The sequence below is a fragment of the Triticum dicoccoides genome, chromosome 5A (assembly GCF_002162155.2).
Source record: "Triticum dicoccoides isolate Atlit2015 ecotype Zavitan chromosome 5A, WEW_v2.0, whole genome shotgun sequence".
Lineage (NCBI taxonomy): Eukaryota > Viridiplantae > Streptophyta > Magnoliopsida > Poales > Poaceae > Triticum > Triticum dicoccoides.
The window spans coordinates 21,414,397-21,431,338 of record NC_041388.1 but is presented as its reverse complement, the minus strand read 5'-3'; the positions used below and the strand labels follow the sequence as shown (position 1 = coordinate 21,431,338).

At 44.9% G+C, this 16,942-nt stretch overlaps 1 non-coding gene across 1 annotated transcript; it reads right to left on the bottom strand.

Moving 5' to 3' along the window:
- Positions 1-11,222: 11,222 nt before the first annotated feature.
- TRNAG-GCC lies at positions 11,223-11,293 on the bottom strand. The gene has a single exon. It is a non-coding gene; the product is annotated as a tRNA-Gly (tRNA).
- Positions 11,294-16,942: the final 5,649 nt, after the last annotated feature.

The window sequence follows — 16,942 nt, the reverse complement described above, 5'->3', positions numbered from 1 at the left end:
TCGATAGAACATCAAGATCGTCACCATGCCGTCATGCTGACGGAACTCCTCCCCGACGCTTTGCTGGATCGATGCCTGGGGATCGTCATCGAGCTGTACGTGTGCTAAGAACTCGGAGGTGTCGGAGTAACGGTGCTTGGATCGGTCGGATCGTGAAGACGTACGACTACTTCCTCTATGTTGTGTCAACGCTTCCGCAGTCGGTCTGCGTGGGTACGTAGACAACACTCTCCCCTCTCGTTGCTATGCATCACCATGATCTTGCGTGTGCGTAGGAATTTTTTTGAAATTACTACGAAACCCAACATCAAGAACATTCTCTTACCTAGATAAGTTGTCTGCAACGGGGTTCTCAGCACCTTTTCTATCAACAATATGCAAATCAAATTCTTGTAGCAAGAGAACCCATCTAATAAGTCTAGGTTTAGCATCTTTCTTCTCCATAAGATATTTAATAGCAGCATGATTAGTGTGTATAGTTACTTTAGAATCAATAATATAAGGTCTGAACTTATCACAAGCAAATACAATTGCTAAAAGTTCTTTTTCAGTAGTAGCATAATTTCTTTGAGCATTGTCTAGAGTCTTACTAGCATAATGGATAACATTTAATTATGCTTTCTTTAGTATTTCAAATGCTTCTACACAATCATCATCAAAGACTAACGGTATATCTTTTTGTAATAAATTAGTCAGAGGCCGAGAAATTTTTGAGAAGTCCTTAATGAACCTCCTATAAAATCCGGCGTGACCAAGGAAACTTCTTATACCTTTGATGTCCTTGGGACATGGCATATTTTCAGTAGCATCAACCTTGGCTTTATCAACTTTAATACCTCTTTCAGAAACTTTATGCCCCTAGACAATACCTTCATTAACCATAAAGTGGCACTTTTCCCAATTCAAGACAAGATTAGTTTCTTCACATCTCTGCAAAACTCGATCAAGATTGCTCAAGCAATCATCAAAAGAAGATCCATAGACAGAAAAGTCATGCATGAAAACCTCACAAATCTTTTCACAAAAGTCAGAGAATATAGCCATCATGCATCTTTGAAAGGTAGCAGGTGCATTACATAAACCAAAAGGCATACGTCTATAAGCAAAAGTACCAAAAGGGCATGTAAAAGTAGTCTTTGATTGATCTTTAGCCGACACGTGTATTTGAGAGAAACCAGAATAACCATCTAGAAAGCAGTAATGTGTATGTTTGCATAATCTTTCTAGCATTTGATCGATAAAAGGTAAGGGGTAATGCTCTTTCTTAGTAGCATTATTTAATTTGCGGAAATCAATTACCATCCTATAACCGGTAATAATTCTTAGTGGAATCAATTCATCTTTATCATTAGGAACAATAGTAATACCTCCCTTCTCAGGGACACAATGAACAGGACTTACCCACTGACTATCAGCAACGGGATAAATTATACCTGCCTCCATAAGCTTTAGTATTTCTTTTCTTACCACTTCTTTCATTTTAGGATTCAGACGTCGTTGAGGATCACGAACTGGTTTGGCATCTGCTTCCAAATTTATTTTATGTTGACATAGAGTGGGACTAATGCCCTTAAGATCATCAAGAGTATATCCAATAGCAGCACGATGCTTCTTCAGAGTTTTCAATAATATTTCTTCTTCATGCTCTGAAAGGTTAGCACTAATAATAACATGATATATCTTCTTTTCATCAAGATAAGCATATTTAAGATTATCAGGCAACGGTTTAAGCTCAAACACGGGATCACCCTTAGGTGGAGGAGGATCCCCTAGGATTTCAACAGGCAAATTGTGTTTTAGCATAGGTTCTTGTTTAAATAATACTTCATCTATTTCCCTTCTTTCATTCATAAACATATCATTCTCATGGTCTAGCAAATATTGTTCTAAAGGATCATTAGGAGGTACGGCAATAGAAGCAAGACCAATAATTTCATCCTTACTAGGAAATTCTTCTTCACGGTGTTGTTTACTAAATTTAGAGAAATTAAACTCATGAGTCATATCATCCAAGCCAATAGTAACAACATTCTTTTCGCAGTCTATCCTAGCATTAACTATATTCAAGAAGGGTCTACCAAATATAATGGGACAAAAGCTATCTTGTGGAGAACTAAGAACAAGAAAATCAGCAGGATATTTAGTTTTCCCGCACAAGACTTCAACATCTCTAACAATTCCCATTGCTGAAATAATATCTCTATTAGCAAGTTTAATTGTGACATCAATATCTTCTAACTCAGCAGGTGCAATTTCATGTTTGATTTCTTTATACAAGTCATAAGGTATAACACTATCACTAGCACCCATATCACATAAGCCATGATAACAATGATCTCCTATTTTAACAGAAATAACAGGGACGCCTACCACAGGTCTATGTTTATCTTTAGCACAAGGTTTAGCAATTCTAGCAGTTTCACCGCAGAACTGAATAACATGCCCATCAATATTATCAGACAAGAGCTCTTTAACAATAGCAATATTAGGTTCAACTTTAACTTGCTCAGGAGGTGTATATGTTTTAATATTGCTTTTACGAACCACAGTTGAAGCTTTAGCATGATCCTTTATCCTAACAGGGAAAGGTGGTTTCTCAACATAACAAGTAGGAACAATAGGATCATCATAAGTGACAGTCTTTTCTTCAACTTTAATAGGTGCATTTACTTTTACTTCTATGGGAGGATGATATTTAAACCACTTCTCCTTAGGGAGATCAACATAAGTAGCAAAAGATTCACAGAAAGAAGCTACTATCTCAGAATCAAGTCCATATTTTGTGCTAAACTTACGGAAAATATCGGTATCCATAAAAGATTTAACACAATCAAACTTGGGTGTCATACCAGACTCCTTACCATTGTCAAGGTCCCAATCTTCAGAGTTGCATTTAATTCTATCCAATAAATCACATTTGAATTCAATTGTCTTCATCATAAAAGAGCCATCACAAGAAGTATCAAGCATGGTGCGATTGTTATCAGAAAGCCGAGCATAAATTTTTTGAAGAATTGTTTCTCTTGGAAGCTCATGATTGGGGCATGAATATAACATTGATTTAAGCCTCCCCCAAGCTTGAGTGATTCTTTCTCCTTTGCGAGGCCAAAAATTATATATATAATTGCGATCACGATGAACAAGATGCATAGGGTAATACTTTTGATGACATTCCAATTTCAATCTTCTATAGTTCCATGATCCCACATCATCACATAGCCTATACCATGTCAATGCATCTCCCTTCAAAGATAAAGGGAAGACCTTCTTCTTAGCAACATCATCGGGAATACCTGCAAGCTTAAATAATCCACAAACTTCATCCACATATATTAGGTGTTCATCAGGATGCTTTGTTCCATCTCCTGTAAAAGGATTAGCTAGCAGTTTTTCTATTATACTCGAAGGATACTCATAAGGAATTTCATTTTCAATAGGTTCAGTAGGTTGAGGAGCAACTCTTTGCTCTACTGGTCAGGGTGAAGATACCCCGAACAAGCCCCTCAGAGGATTACTTTCCATAGTAACAAGTGACAGTAAATTTCAGCACATTATATAAATTTTTCCTTACCAAATTCCACCTACCAAAGGTGCTTCACTCCCCGGCAATGGCGCTCTTCATGACCCACAAGTATAGGGGATCTATCGTAGTCCTTTCGATAAGTAAGAGTGTAGAACCCAACGAGGAGCGGAAGGAAATGATAAACGGTTTTCCGCAAGGTATTCTTTGCAAGTACTGAAATAAGTGGTAACAGATAGTTTTGTGATGAGATAATTTGTAACGAGCAACAAGTAAAATAAATAAATAAAGTGCAGCAAGGTGGCCCAATCCTTTTTGTAGCAAAGGCCAAGCCTGGAAAAACTCTTATATAAGGAAAAGCGCTCCCGAGGACACATGAGAATATCGTCAAGCTAGTTTTCATCACGGTCGTACGATTCGCGTTCGGTACTTTGATAATTTGACATGTGGGTGGACCGGTGCTTGGGTGCTGTTCTTACTTGAACAAGCATCCCACTTATGATTAACCTCTATTGCAAGCATCCGCAACTACAACAAAAGTATTAAGGTAAACCTAACCATAGCATGAAACATATGGATCCAAATCAGCCCCTTACGAAGCAACGCATAAACTAGGGTTTAAGCTTCTGTCACTCTAGCAACCCATCATCTACTTATTACTTCCCAATGCCTTCCTCTAGGCCCAAATAATGGTGAAGTGTTATGTAGTCGACGTTCACATAACACCACTAGAGGCTAGACAACATACATCTTATCAAAATATCGAACGAATACCAAATTCACATGACTACTAATAGCAAGACTTCTCACTTGTCCTCAGGAACAAACGTAACTATTGGGGAACGTAGTAATTTCAAAATTTTCCTACGCACACGCAAGATCATGGTGATGCATAGCAACGAGAGGGGAGAGTGTTGTCTACGTACCCTCGTAGACCGAAAGCGAAAGCGTTAGCACAACGCGGTTGATGTAGTCGTACGTCTTCACGATCCGACCGATCAAGTACCAAACGCACGACACCTCCGAGTTCTGCACACGTTCAACTCGATGACGTCCCTCGAACTCCGATCCAGCCGAGAGTTGAGGGAGAGTTTTGTCAGCACGACTGCGGGGTGACGATGATGATGTTCTACCGACGCAGGGCTTCGCCTAAGCACCGCTGCGATATGATCGAGGTGGATTATGGTGGAGGGGCGCACCGCACACGGCTAAGAGATCAAGAGATCAATTGTTGTGTCTTTGGGGTGCCCCCTGCCCCGTATATAAAGGATTGGAGGAGGGGGAGGGCCGGCCCTCTCTATGGCGCGCCCTAGGGGAGTCCTACTCCCACCGGGAGTAGGATTCCCCCTTCCTAGTAGAACTAGGAGCCCTTCCAAGTAGTAGGAGTAGGAGGGAAGGAAAGGGAAGGGAAAAGGAGAAGGAAGGAAGGGGGCGCCCCCCTCCCTAGTCCAATTCGGACCAGCCCATGGGGAGGCGTGCGGCTACCCTTTGAGGGCTTTCTCTCCTTTCCCGTATGGCCCATTAAGGCCCAATACGAATTCCCGTAACTCCCCGGTACTCCCGAACATACCCGAATCACTCGGAACCTTTCTGATGTCCAAATATAGTCGTCCAATATATCGATCTTTATGTCTCAACCATTTCAAGACTCCTCGTCATGTCCCCGCTCTCACCCGGGACTCCGAACTCCTTCGGTACATCAAAACACATAAACTCATAATATAACCGTCATCGAAACCTTAAGCGTGCGGACCCTACGGGTTCGAGAACAATGTAGACATGACCGAGACACGTCTCCAGTCAATAAACAATAGCGGAACCTGGATGCTCATATTGGCTCCCACATATTCTACGAAGATCTTTATCGGTCAGACCGCATAACAATATACGTTGTTCCCTTTGTCATCGGTATGTTACTTGCCCGAGATTCGATCGTCGGTATCTCAATACCTAGTTCAATCTCGTTACCGACAAGTCTCTTTACTCGTTCCGTAATACATCATCCCGCAACTAACTCATTAGTTGCAATGCTTGCAAGGCTTAAGTGATGTGCATTACCGAGAGGGCCCAGAGATACCTCTCCGACAGCCGGACTGACAAATCCTAATCTCGAAATACGTCAACCCAACAAGTACCTTCGGAGACACCTGTAGAGCACCTTTATAATCACCCAGTTATGTTGTGACGTTTGGTAGCACACAAAGTGTTCCTCCGGTAAATGGGAGTTGTATAATCTCATAGTCATAGGAACATGTATAAGTTATGAAGAAAGCAACAGCAACAAACTAAACGATCAAGTGCTAAGCTAATGGAATGGGTCAAGTCAATCACATCATTCTCCTAATGATGTGATCCCGTTAATCAAATGACAACTCATGTCTATGGCTAGGAAACATAACCATCTTTGATCAACGAGCTAGTCAAGAAGAGGCATACTAGTGACACTCTGTTTGTCTATGTATTCACACATGTATTATGTTTCTAGTTAATACAATTCTAGCATGAATAATAAACATTTATCATGATATAAGGAAATAAATAATAACTTTATAATTGCCTCTAGGGCATATTTCCTTCAGTAACTACTCACAAAGCATATTCATGTTCATAATCAGAGGGGTATTAATATGCATATAGGATCTGAACATATGATTTTCCACCAATTAAACCAACTAGCATCAACTACAAGGAGTAATTAACACTACTAGCAACCTACTAGCACCAATCCCGGACTTGGAGACAAGAATTGGATACAAGAGATGAACTAGGGGTTTTGAGATGAGATGGTGCTGATGAAGATGTTGATGGAGATTGCCCTCTCTCGATGAGAGGAGCGTTGGTGATGACGATGGCGATGATTTCCCCCTCCGGGAGGAAAGTTTCCCCGGCAGAACAACTCTGTCGGAGCTCTAGATTGGATCCGCCAAGGTTCCGCCTCGTGGCGGCGGAGTTTCGTCCCGAAAGGTTGCTTCTTAATTTTTTTTCTCGACGAAAGACTTCATATAGGAGAACATGGTCATCCGAGAGCCACCAGGGGCCCACGAGGTAGGGGGCACGCCCTAGGGGGGCGCCCCCCACCCTCGTGAGAAGGGTGTGGGCCCCTTGGTCTTCATCTTTGGCGAGGATTTTTCATTATATATTATAAGGTGTTCCGAGGAGTTTCAGGACTTTTGGAGTTGTGCAGAATAGGTCTCTAATATTTGCTCTTTTTCCAGCCCAGAATTCCAGCTGCCGGCATTCTCCCTCCTTATGTAAACCTTGTAAAATAAGACAGAATAGCCATAAGTATTGTGACATAATGTGAAATAATAGCCCATAATGCAATAAATATTGATATAAAAGCATGATGCAAAATGGACGTATCAACCATCTCATCTCAAAACCCTAGTTCATCTCTTGTATCCAATTCTTGTCTCCAAGTCTGGAATTGGTGCTAGTAGGTTGCTAGCAGTGTTAATTACTCCTTGTAGTTGATGCTAGTTGGTTTAATTGGTGGAAGATCATATGTTCAGATCCTTTATGCATATTATTACCCCTCTGATTATGAACATGAATATGCTTTGTGAGTAGTTACGTTTGTTCCTGAGGACAAGGGAGAAGTCTTGCTATTAGTAGTCATGTGAATTTGGTATTCGTTCGATATTTTGATAAGATGTATGTTGTCTAGCCTCTAGTGGTGTTATGTGAACGTCGACTACATAACACTTCACCATTATTTGGGCCTAGAGGAAGGCATTGGGAAGTAATAAGTAGATGATGGGTTGCTAGAGTGATAGAAGCTTAAACTCTAGTTTATGCGTTGCTTCGTAAGGGGTTGATTTGGATCCATATGTTTCATGCTATGGTTAGGTTTACCTTAATACCTTTGTTGTAGTTGCGGATGCTTGCAATAGAGGTTAATCATAAGTGGGATGCTTGTTCAAGTAAGAACAACACCCAAGCACCGATCCACCCACATGTCAAATTATCAAAGTACCGAACGCGAATCATATAAACGTGATGAAAACTAGCTTGACGATATTCCCATGTGTCCTTGAGAGCGCTTTTCCTTATATAAGAGTTTGTCCATGCTTGTCCTTTGCTACAAAAGGATTGGGCCACCTTGCTGCACTTTATTTACTTTTGTTACTTGTTGCTCGTTACAAATTATCTTATCACAAAACTATCTGTTATCACTTATTTCAGTACTTGCAGAGAATACCTTGCTGAAAACCGCTTATCATTTTCTTCTGCTCCTCGTTGGGTTTGACACTCTTACTTATTGAAAGGACTATGATAGATCTCCTATACTTGTGGGTCATCAACAATCTAGTTCACATCGTCATGTGATTTCACACCAATAGTTCACATCTTTATGTGATTAGTTCACATCTCCATGTGACTAATACCCAAAGGGTTTACTAGAGTCAATAATCTAGTTCACATCGCTATGTGATTAACACCCAAAGAGTGATCATGTTTTTCTTGTGAGCGAAGTTTAGTCATCGGGTCTGCCACATTCAGAGCCGTATGTATTTTGCAAATTTTCTATGTCTACAATGCTCTGCACGGAGTTACTCTAGCTAATCCCTCCCACTTTCAATATGTATCTAGATCGAGACTTATAATCATCCAGATCGGTGTAAAAGCTTGCATCGGCGTAACTCTTTACGACGAACTCTTTATCACCTCCATAACCGAGAAATATCTCCTTACTCTTCTAAGGATAATTTTGACCGCCAATGTCTTTCACAGTTTTATTGTGCAATGGGGCTAAATGGTACTTTGATTGCCTAACAAGGTATTTGAGTTCCTTACAAAAGCATCACCTCTTGGAATGTATGGATCTATTATTTTATTCAGCTATAAGACATTCGGATGGACTATGCCACTCTTAGGGCGACTGGGGCGGAGCCAAGAAACCTAGCCGCCGCCGCCACGAACTCCCTCCTCCTCTCCCTCCGCCACCACCTGGGGATGCCGCCAGGCTAAGCCCGGGGGCCGACGGCGGTGGCGGGGGATCTCCTCTCTCACGCGTCTCCGGGTTGGGGTGGGACCCCTAGGCGTGTGGCGGCGCGGCCGATCTGGGTTCTGCAGTGTGGCAGATGGCTGCGGTAGGTGGCGGGCGGCCGGCCCGTCCTCGGATGGCGGCGGCTAGGCGGGCGGGCGGCCCAGCCACGGATGGCGGTGTGGGCTACGGGCGTAGTGGTCGGCCTTTTCGTGTGGCGACGGGGGCCAGCAAGGTCGCGGTGTCGTGCATACCTCCTTTAGATCGGCGGCGGCGGCGTGGAGGGTCTGGTGGTCTCGTCGGCGGCACCTCCAGTCAGATCTGTTCTGACCGATCCGATCGGTGGTGGTGGTCATCTCTTTAGTCATAGGTGGTAGGCCTGAGGCTGGGTGTTCGGATCTCCGGATCCGTGATCCATTACTGGCCTGTGAGTCGGGGAGACAAAGTTGCCGGTGAAAACCGAGCCGACAGCAGACGATGGCAGCGTTCTACGTTGTTATCTTGATGAAGGCATCGTTGTGTGACTTATGTCGACCCACTCGTACTGCTCTGAGGGAAACCCTAGGATCTGGTCTTCCAGATCGGACGATGGCGGCACTATGGTGACGTTTCTCTCTTGGGAGCATCGTTTGTGGAGCAGTGTTGGTGGTCAGAGGCAGGAGATGGAGCGGCTTTGTCTTGCACGGAGCTTCGGTGGAGATGTCAAGTCATGCCTGGCCGACAGGTGCTACGTTTTGTCATGCCTGGTCGGCAGGTGCTACGCACGACAGATCATCCAGAGACTTCAAGCTGTGTCAGCTGGTGGTACTTGGCGACATGGTGCTGAGGTGTGCCTGCGGCGACCGCGATGTGCTCAGCATTTCGCGTGCGGGGTGGTGGTGCCGTTGGGCGTCGTGGTGGCGTTGACGGCAGTTAGACCGGGCAAGGATAATGCGGCAGTACATCTCTGAAGATGGAGTAGTGGCAGTTGGTGGCGGCGGCCTCTGAGAGCGCGTCGGACCGATGTGTGCCCCATACCCGGCATGTGGTTTGGTTGGGGTCTCAGGTCTTAGATGTTAGGCTTGGCTGCGAGGTCTGTGGTATTAGGCCCGGACTATCAGCATCCTTTTATCAGCTGGATAGGAGTAGCGATAGTTGTCGTCTGGACGATGGCTTCAGACTTACTGTTGTATTTTTTATAAGGTATTTTGTGAATAATAATATGGCTGCATGCATCACTCAGATGCAGAGGCTGGGGTGATCCTCCTTCTCTAAAAAAATGCCACTCCTAAATTTTTGTGTGTGAAGATTGAATATGTAGATTGACAGTAAAATTTCTCCAGGATCTCTTGCTAATGAAGCTCTTCACATGCCTGTATGACTGTACCTGATCATTTTGCGTGCATATACATTGAGGCGTTTCTATTTGTTTCTATCGACATAGTGTAGCTTGAGATATAGCTGCATGTTAAGTTGGTCACTATGATGTTTTCCCAAAATTCACATGGTAGTACCACGCCTTAGTTTAGGTGGATGCATAAATATCTTGTTTCAGGCGTGACAAATCTAACTATCTAAGAACGCGAGATAATTCCCATGCTTTCGATATGGGGTGAAAATCTAAAATATCATTTTGTAGATAGTATTCTTCCACGGATTCCTTCTTTGCAAAATACGTGATGCTTCTTTTCTGGCGATCTCATATTCTTCCCCTTTAATTACTATATATGTTCCCCGCAAAAAAAAATACTATATATGTTAGCTAGTCCGTCCAACATTAATCATCTTTACTACTATTATTAAATAAGCAAACATATTCATCCCTATGCGTCCCCGTCTAATGTACACACAACAACCCGAAGCAATTAGAACCATCCAATCAGACTCACACAGTTAGATCTAACCGTCGAGATAACAATATCCCTCACGAGAAGTGCGTTTAGCAATTCAAATCAGCGGACGAAAACTCTGCCTGTGAACGAAAAGCCCCCCAATCAGCGCCTCACGACCCATCCTATCCCTATTCCTACGTGCTCTCCAACCCCAGGCCCGACCTCCGCGGTGACTTCGACATCGACCAACCGCCCATCGCCCTATGCCTCCCCCGCCTGCTCAACGCTCCAGGAGCTCGGCCGCCGCCGCCACGAACGCCGATAAGTATAGTGCGCCGTGCACCGTGGCCGTGGCCTTGATCTCCTCGATCCGGTCGCGCGTTAGCGTGAAGGACGTGATCAACGGAGACGGGGATGGAGGCCCCTGCGCTGTCACTTCGCCGACGCCTCGAAGATTGGCGTGCAGTTGGCTGGGTCGGCGCGGGAGATCCCATCGGCAGCAAGGGACGCGCGCGCCGGCAGTGCGGCGGCCTGGTCCGAGTAGAGGCGTAGGCGGGCGAGCGCCTTCTTGTGAAGGAGTGGATGGCTGGAGAAGGGCCTGCTCTGTTCTTCAATCGCGTTCTGGTGAAGGAATCGATCGCCAAGAACGAAGTGCTATGTTCTTCAATTTTGTACCTAATTCTGAAGTTTGCTTTCTTCAACATGACATAGAAGATCGGTTTGAACTAAAAAATCCAAAAGGTCCATTACGAGGACGGAGAAGAACGACCAGTTGTGATCAGATCAGCATCAAGGATCAAATATAACATCAGTCGTAACGAACCAATGCTGTGACATAGCAATTGGATGTTAGCTAGATATAAAACGCAGCTTAAAGCAGAAGGCGGAAAAAAATATTAAAACGTGCACCAGCCGGGAATCGAACCCGGGTCTGTACCGTGGCAGGGTACTATTCTACCACTAGACCACTGGTGCGGTTGACTGTTAACTTTCAGTATCAGCTCATATAATTACTACATTCCAGTAACAAATACAGAGGCCTCAACGTTACAGCACTGAAAATTTTATACACTAGCAACCACACGTGCACTCTGGAAATTTATACGAGTGTCATATTTTTAAGACATATATATGTTTTTAATGTGAAATTAATAAATATAAAGGGAACGTAGAAATACGTAGTACTCCCTACGGATGGGAATATAAGTCAGCATAGGTCTTCGGTTTTAATAACAAAAATTGTGGTGTATGACATACAAAATATTCTTAAAATTACAATGAAGTTTCTAAATATATATTTTTATGACATGTTTCCAATGACTTAAATTCCCGTGCCAGACTTATATTCCCATCCGGAGGGAGTATGCACATATGGAAATTTAAGGTGCAAATGCCAGAGAGTTTCATTCCCTTTCTCAAAAATGATAAAATAAAATGCTAATGTATGGTCACTAATGTAAAGACGGTTTTACATGTTACTATAGCTTACTGTGGATGATGATAAAACCATGTTACTATAGCTTATTGTGGATGATGATCAAAAACCAAACCCGTGCCGACTTATATTCCCATTTGAAAGGAGTCCTGTTGGGGCACACGACACGCTACGCTATCGCAAATTAAAAACATCTAGCGGGCAACCAAGATCATACTACCAGGGATAGAACACGAGACCAGATTGTACCACTAGTCATGTAGTCACGATACCGGAAGGAGATTTGGTGATGCGCATCATTGCCTCGTCATGGTTCCCTCGAATGGTTTGTATGAGCATCGCACGTGCAACTCCTCCAAGGAATCCACATGTGCGGCAGTAGCTTCACTCACCGGATTGCTAGATCCAAACGGGCAACCTCAGGGCGTAGGGAATAGCAACAACGGTTGGGTGTGGCAAAAGTAAAAACCCTATATGCCGCGTGAGTCACTCTCCTTTATATAAAACTCTCTGACGGGGTTCTACACTAGAGGTTCATTAAAGCTATAAACCCAATCTAATTTGGATCTTGGTAGAGATTCGAATTAGGCTCCATTCCTTTAAGAGTGCGACCTTATAGATTCAAGTACACATGGACACGACCCAAGTAGATGTTGGTAGTGGATCCTAGTAGAACGTGTCGACCCGATGGCCTAGGTTGACCCCTAAGAAACTCCACCACTGGTGGTGAGAAAATCTAATGAGCATTCTAGAAAACACATTAGCTAGCATATTAAAGAGAAGACGGGAAACAAGATCTCCCTACCTGGCCCCTCTTGAGGCTACAAGATACTCATTGTTTATATCATTGATTTTAACCCCTACAGAGGCATTCTACAATAGAGAATGAATTAAATTTGTAATCTGATATTTTTCTTTCGCTTAGACGTCTTCTGCACCGCCTATCTCGTACCCCATCCAATGGCCCAACTTTGCTAGCTTCGATATCTTGAAATTGCTCCTAACTGCCATCCCCAAATAACATGGTTTTCATTTATGGTTGGAACAAAAGTCATGTTCCCACGGCCGAAAAATCCTCTTCTCATCCTCGTCCATGGCGATGTCACCTTCCTCCACCTGCCCATGTGGTGCTCTTCCCCACCCATGCCGACGACCTTCCCTACATGAGTGGTGTCATCCCAACCAGCTGATGCCCTCCTCCGCCCATGGCGACGGCCTGCCCTACACAAGCGGCACCTTCTCAACTAGCCGGCGACGACCCTCCACGTTCTGATGACACCCTTCTTCACTTGCATTTCCCTCATCCTTCAGCGCCCTACCATCTGCAGTGACAATACACTAGTGCAGAACAGGGCAATAGCACCGGTTCGTAAGGCCCTTTAGTACCGGTTTCGGAACCGGCACTAACATTTCGGCACTAAAGCCCCCCCCCCTTAGTACCGGTTCAGCACGAACCGGTGCTAAACGGCAACCACGTGGCACGAGCCAGCTCCGGGGGCCGGGAGCCCTTTAGTACCGGTTGGTAACACCAACCGGTACTAAAATGTTTGGGGGATTTTTGGTTTTATGATTTCTTTTTCATTTAATTTTGTGTTTTCCATTTTAATTCTTTTTCGTTTGCTGGTATTTTACGGTACTACACATTGTACACGTTATGCATATATATATATATATATATATATATATATATATATATATATATGTATGTATGTATATATATATAAATAGAATTTCTAGTAGAACCAATCATATATATATATCATCAATGTCTCACAAACCACCATATTAATTTACACATACACACATGTATAGCTATATACAATTTCTCTTACATATGCATGTTGCCTTCAGAGCCAGTGGCATTAGCCTAATTGGTGCCTTCGGAGCACGATGACAATTGGAAGTGGTTCATGACATGTTCGATGGGGGCGGTAGCGGGTAATAGTATTCTCCCTTCGGATTTATGACCTGGTCGAGCAAAAATCCCGCTATTGACGTGAATGGTTCTTGACGTAGAGTAATTGTGACCATTCTTACAGCCAGCACATGGACAAGGCATAAAACCATCCGCCCGCTTGTTTGCCTCAGCCGCAAGCAGAAAAGTATCCACGCCATTAATGAACTCGGGACAGCATCGGTGATCGTACATCCATTGCCGGCTCATCTTCAATACACAGCACCGAAAACACCAAATTAATACAATACATAAAGTTCATACATAAAGATCATACAACACTTAAATGCAACAAACAAATAACTCTCTAGCTAAAGAATTTAAATGCAACAACAAATGCGATCAAGATCGCAACTAAGGTAACAATTGATTCAACAACATAATGATATCAAGCATCACTATGAATGGCATATTTTCTAATCTTTCTAATCTTCAAGCGCATTTTCTCCATCTTAATCTTGTGATCATCGATGACATCGGCAACATGCAACTCCAATTCCATCTTCTCCCCCTCAATTCTTTTCAATTTTTCCTTCAAATCCTCCTTTTCTCTTTCAACTAAATTTAACCTCTCGACAATAGGGTCGGTTGGAATTTCTGGTTCAACTACCTCCTACATACAAATATCTATGTCAACTTGATGGGCATAATTTGTCATAAACACGAAATGCAATGAATAGTTTTAAAAGAGAATATACCACATCCGAATCATAACCCGGACGAGGGCCGACGGGGACGGATATCAAAACCATGGCACTATGTATAACAAACAACGTATGGGTAAGATAATTATACGAGTAACTATATATCCAAATCACACAAACATCAATTTTTTATATAAAACTTCATGAACAAGAGGCTCACCACAAGGTGGTGCCGGCGACGGGACGTTGCGAGTGATCGATGGTGGTTACGACGAAGATTTAGAAGGTACTAAGTAAACCACACCTACATATGCAAACTAAGTGTTATTTTTGACCTCAAATTGCATATAAATCCAATACTAGCACATATATATAATTCCTCCCAAATTACTAAACTCAAAAATCAATCACTATATAAAGCATTGCACGAGCTAATCTAGCAATGAGAGATGAAAGGACAAAGTTGCTAACCTTTGTGATCATTTGATTAATGGATGGGGACCTTCAAATCTTGACAAATTTTGGGCAAAATGTGTGATGAGCTTGAGAGGAAGAGGGAAAAGAACAGAGAGGAGAGGGGAAAGGGGAAGAACAGAGCAAGCTCGGGTGGACGAAGGGTCTATGTAGGACGACCTTTAGTACCGGTTCGTGATACGACCCGGTACTAAAGGTGCTGGAGGGGCCCCGGACTGACAACATCCTGCCACCACTCACTTTAGTACCGGTTCGTGGCACGAACCGGTGCTAAAGGTTCGCCACGAACCGGTACTAATGAGAGCGGCCGGCTAGCCGTTGGAACCGGCACTAATGCACACATTAGTGCCGGCTCAAATTCAAACCGGCACTAATGTGCTTCACGTTTGACCCTTTTTCTACTAGTGAATGTGACCACCACCTTTGACTTCAAGCAATGAACATGCAATGTCAAACCGAGAGAGTAACAATATTGGTATGCCTGCTCCTGTCCGTGTTCAATTTTGTGAAGGGGGGTAGATGATATATCGTTTTCAATCATTTAGGTCTCTCAAAGGGGTTTTACCTCGCCGAACTGGTAATAAGTTTTTAATTTGTATCAATGATAATTAGTTCACTTAATGTTTATGCGTTTTCTTATGGATGTATACTTTTACTGCCCTAAAGGTGTTGGTTCCTCTACCACTGTTCAAGTTATGGGTGGCACATACTCCCTCCGTCTGCGAATAAGTGTACTTCTAGCTTTTGTCTTAGGTCAAAGATTTAAAACTTTGACCAACTTTATAGAAAAAAGTACTAGCATTTATGATACTGAATTATTATTTTTTTTCGAGCAACCGGCAGGAGCTCTGCCTTTTCATTAAGAAGAAGAGAATTGACCAGTTTATAAGGAAAACTGGCCGAAAACCGATACATTTGCGATACACGCACACGCCAGCCCCGAGGCTACGCACCACTCGAGTCAACGACACTGTCACCCAAGTGATCAGAGACGACACCCTACAACAGAACACTGGGCTCCGGAGCCACCGCTCCGACATCCACACCGGCCCCGAGGCCACGCACCAGCCTAGTCGATGGCTCCACCGCCCTAGAGGCCAAAGCCAACACCCAACGCACACGAGATCTCCGGCGCCGCTGCACCGACATCCACTCCGGCCCCGAGGCCGCAAACCCACCTAGTCGATGACCATGTCGCCCTCGCGACCAAAGCCAACCACCGCACGAAGGAGATACCCGAAGCCGCCGCTCCGACTTCCACGCCGGCCCCGAGGCCGCACACACGCCTAGCCGACGACGAAGTTGCAAAGCCACAGAGCCACCGCCATCAGATGAAGGACCGGACCTCCAAAGGCGTCGCCCCCAAGAGGGAAGCGACGAGGAACGCCGCCGACGCCCACTTCGGCCAAGGCCGTAGTTTGGGTTTTCACCCGAAGAGCCCGTGGCTGAGATGACGAGGGAGGTGAAGGGGCTCCACGACGCCGCCTCCAACAAGGGAACGACATCCTAGGACATCGTCGACGCCGGCATCGACCGAGGTCTAGCTAGGCTTTCACCCGGAGCTCACCAAACCCATGTTCACCACAGCCAATCACCACCGCCGGCGCCCGAGCACTCTACACCGATCACCACCGCCAACCACCTCTTACACGGCAAGCAAAACCACCACGGCACCACGCGCCGTCATGGAAGCCCCGCACCCACCACCAAGAGTGGCGCCACCGCGCCACCATCCTCCCTCCTCGCTGTCGTAGCCAACGCGCCGCAGCGCCGCCCGCAGCCCGCCGAACTCGAGGCTGACCACCACGCACCAGATCCGGGCAGCCTCGCCCGGATTCGCGCCTCGGACGCTCCCCACGACCGCCGCAGCATAACCACCTACGCGGCGCCGCCGCGCCGCCATCCAGAAGCTGCAACACGCCGCCACCACCGCAGCTTAACCAGCCGGACGTGCAGCCGCCGGAGCCACACGCCTGGGCAGCCCCACCGACAGATCCAGCCTCCTGGTGTCAGATCCGCGGCGGCTGGCCCAGCACCGCCCCTCACGACCCACAGGGAGGGAGGAGAGGAGAGAGCGGCGCCGCCACCATGCCCGGGGCCGCCGCCCCGGCTTGCCT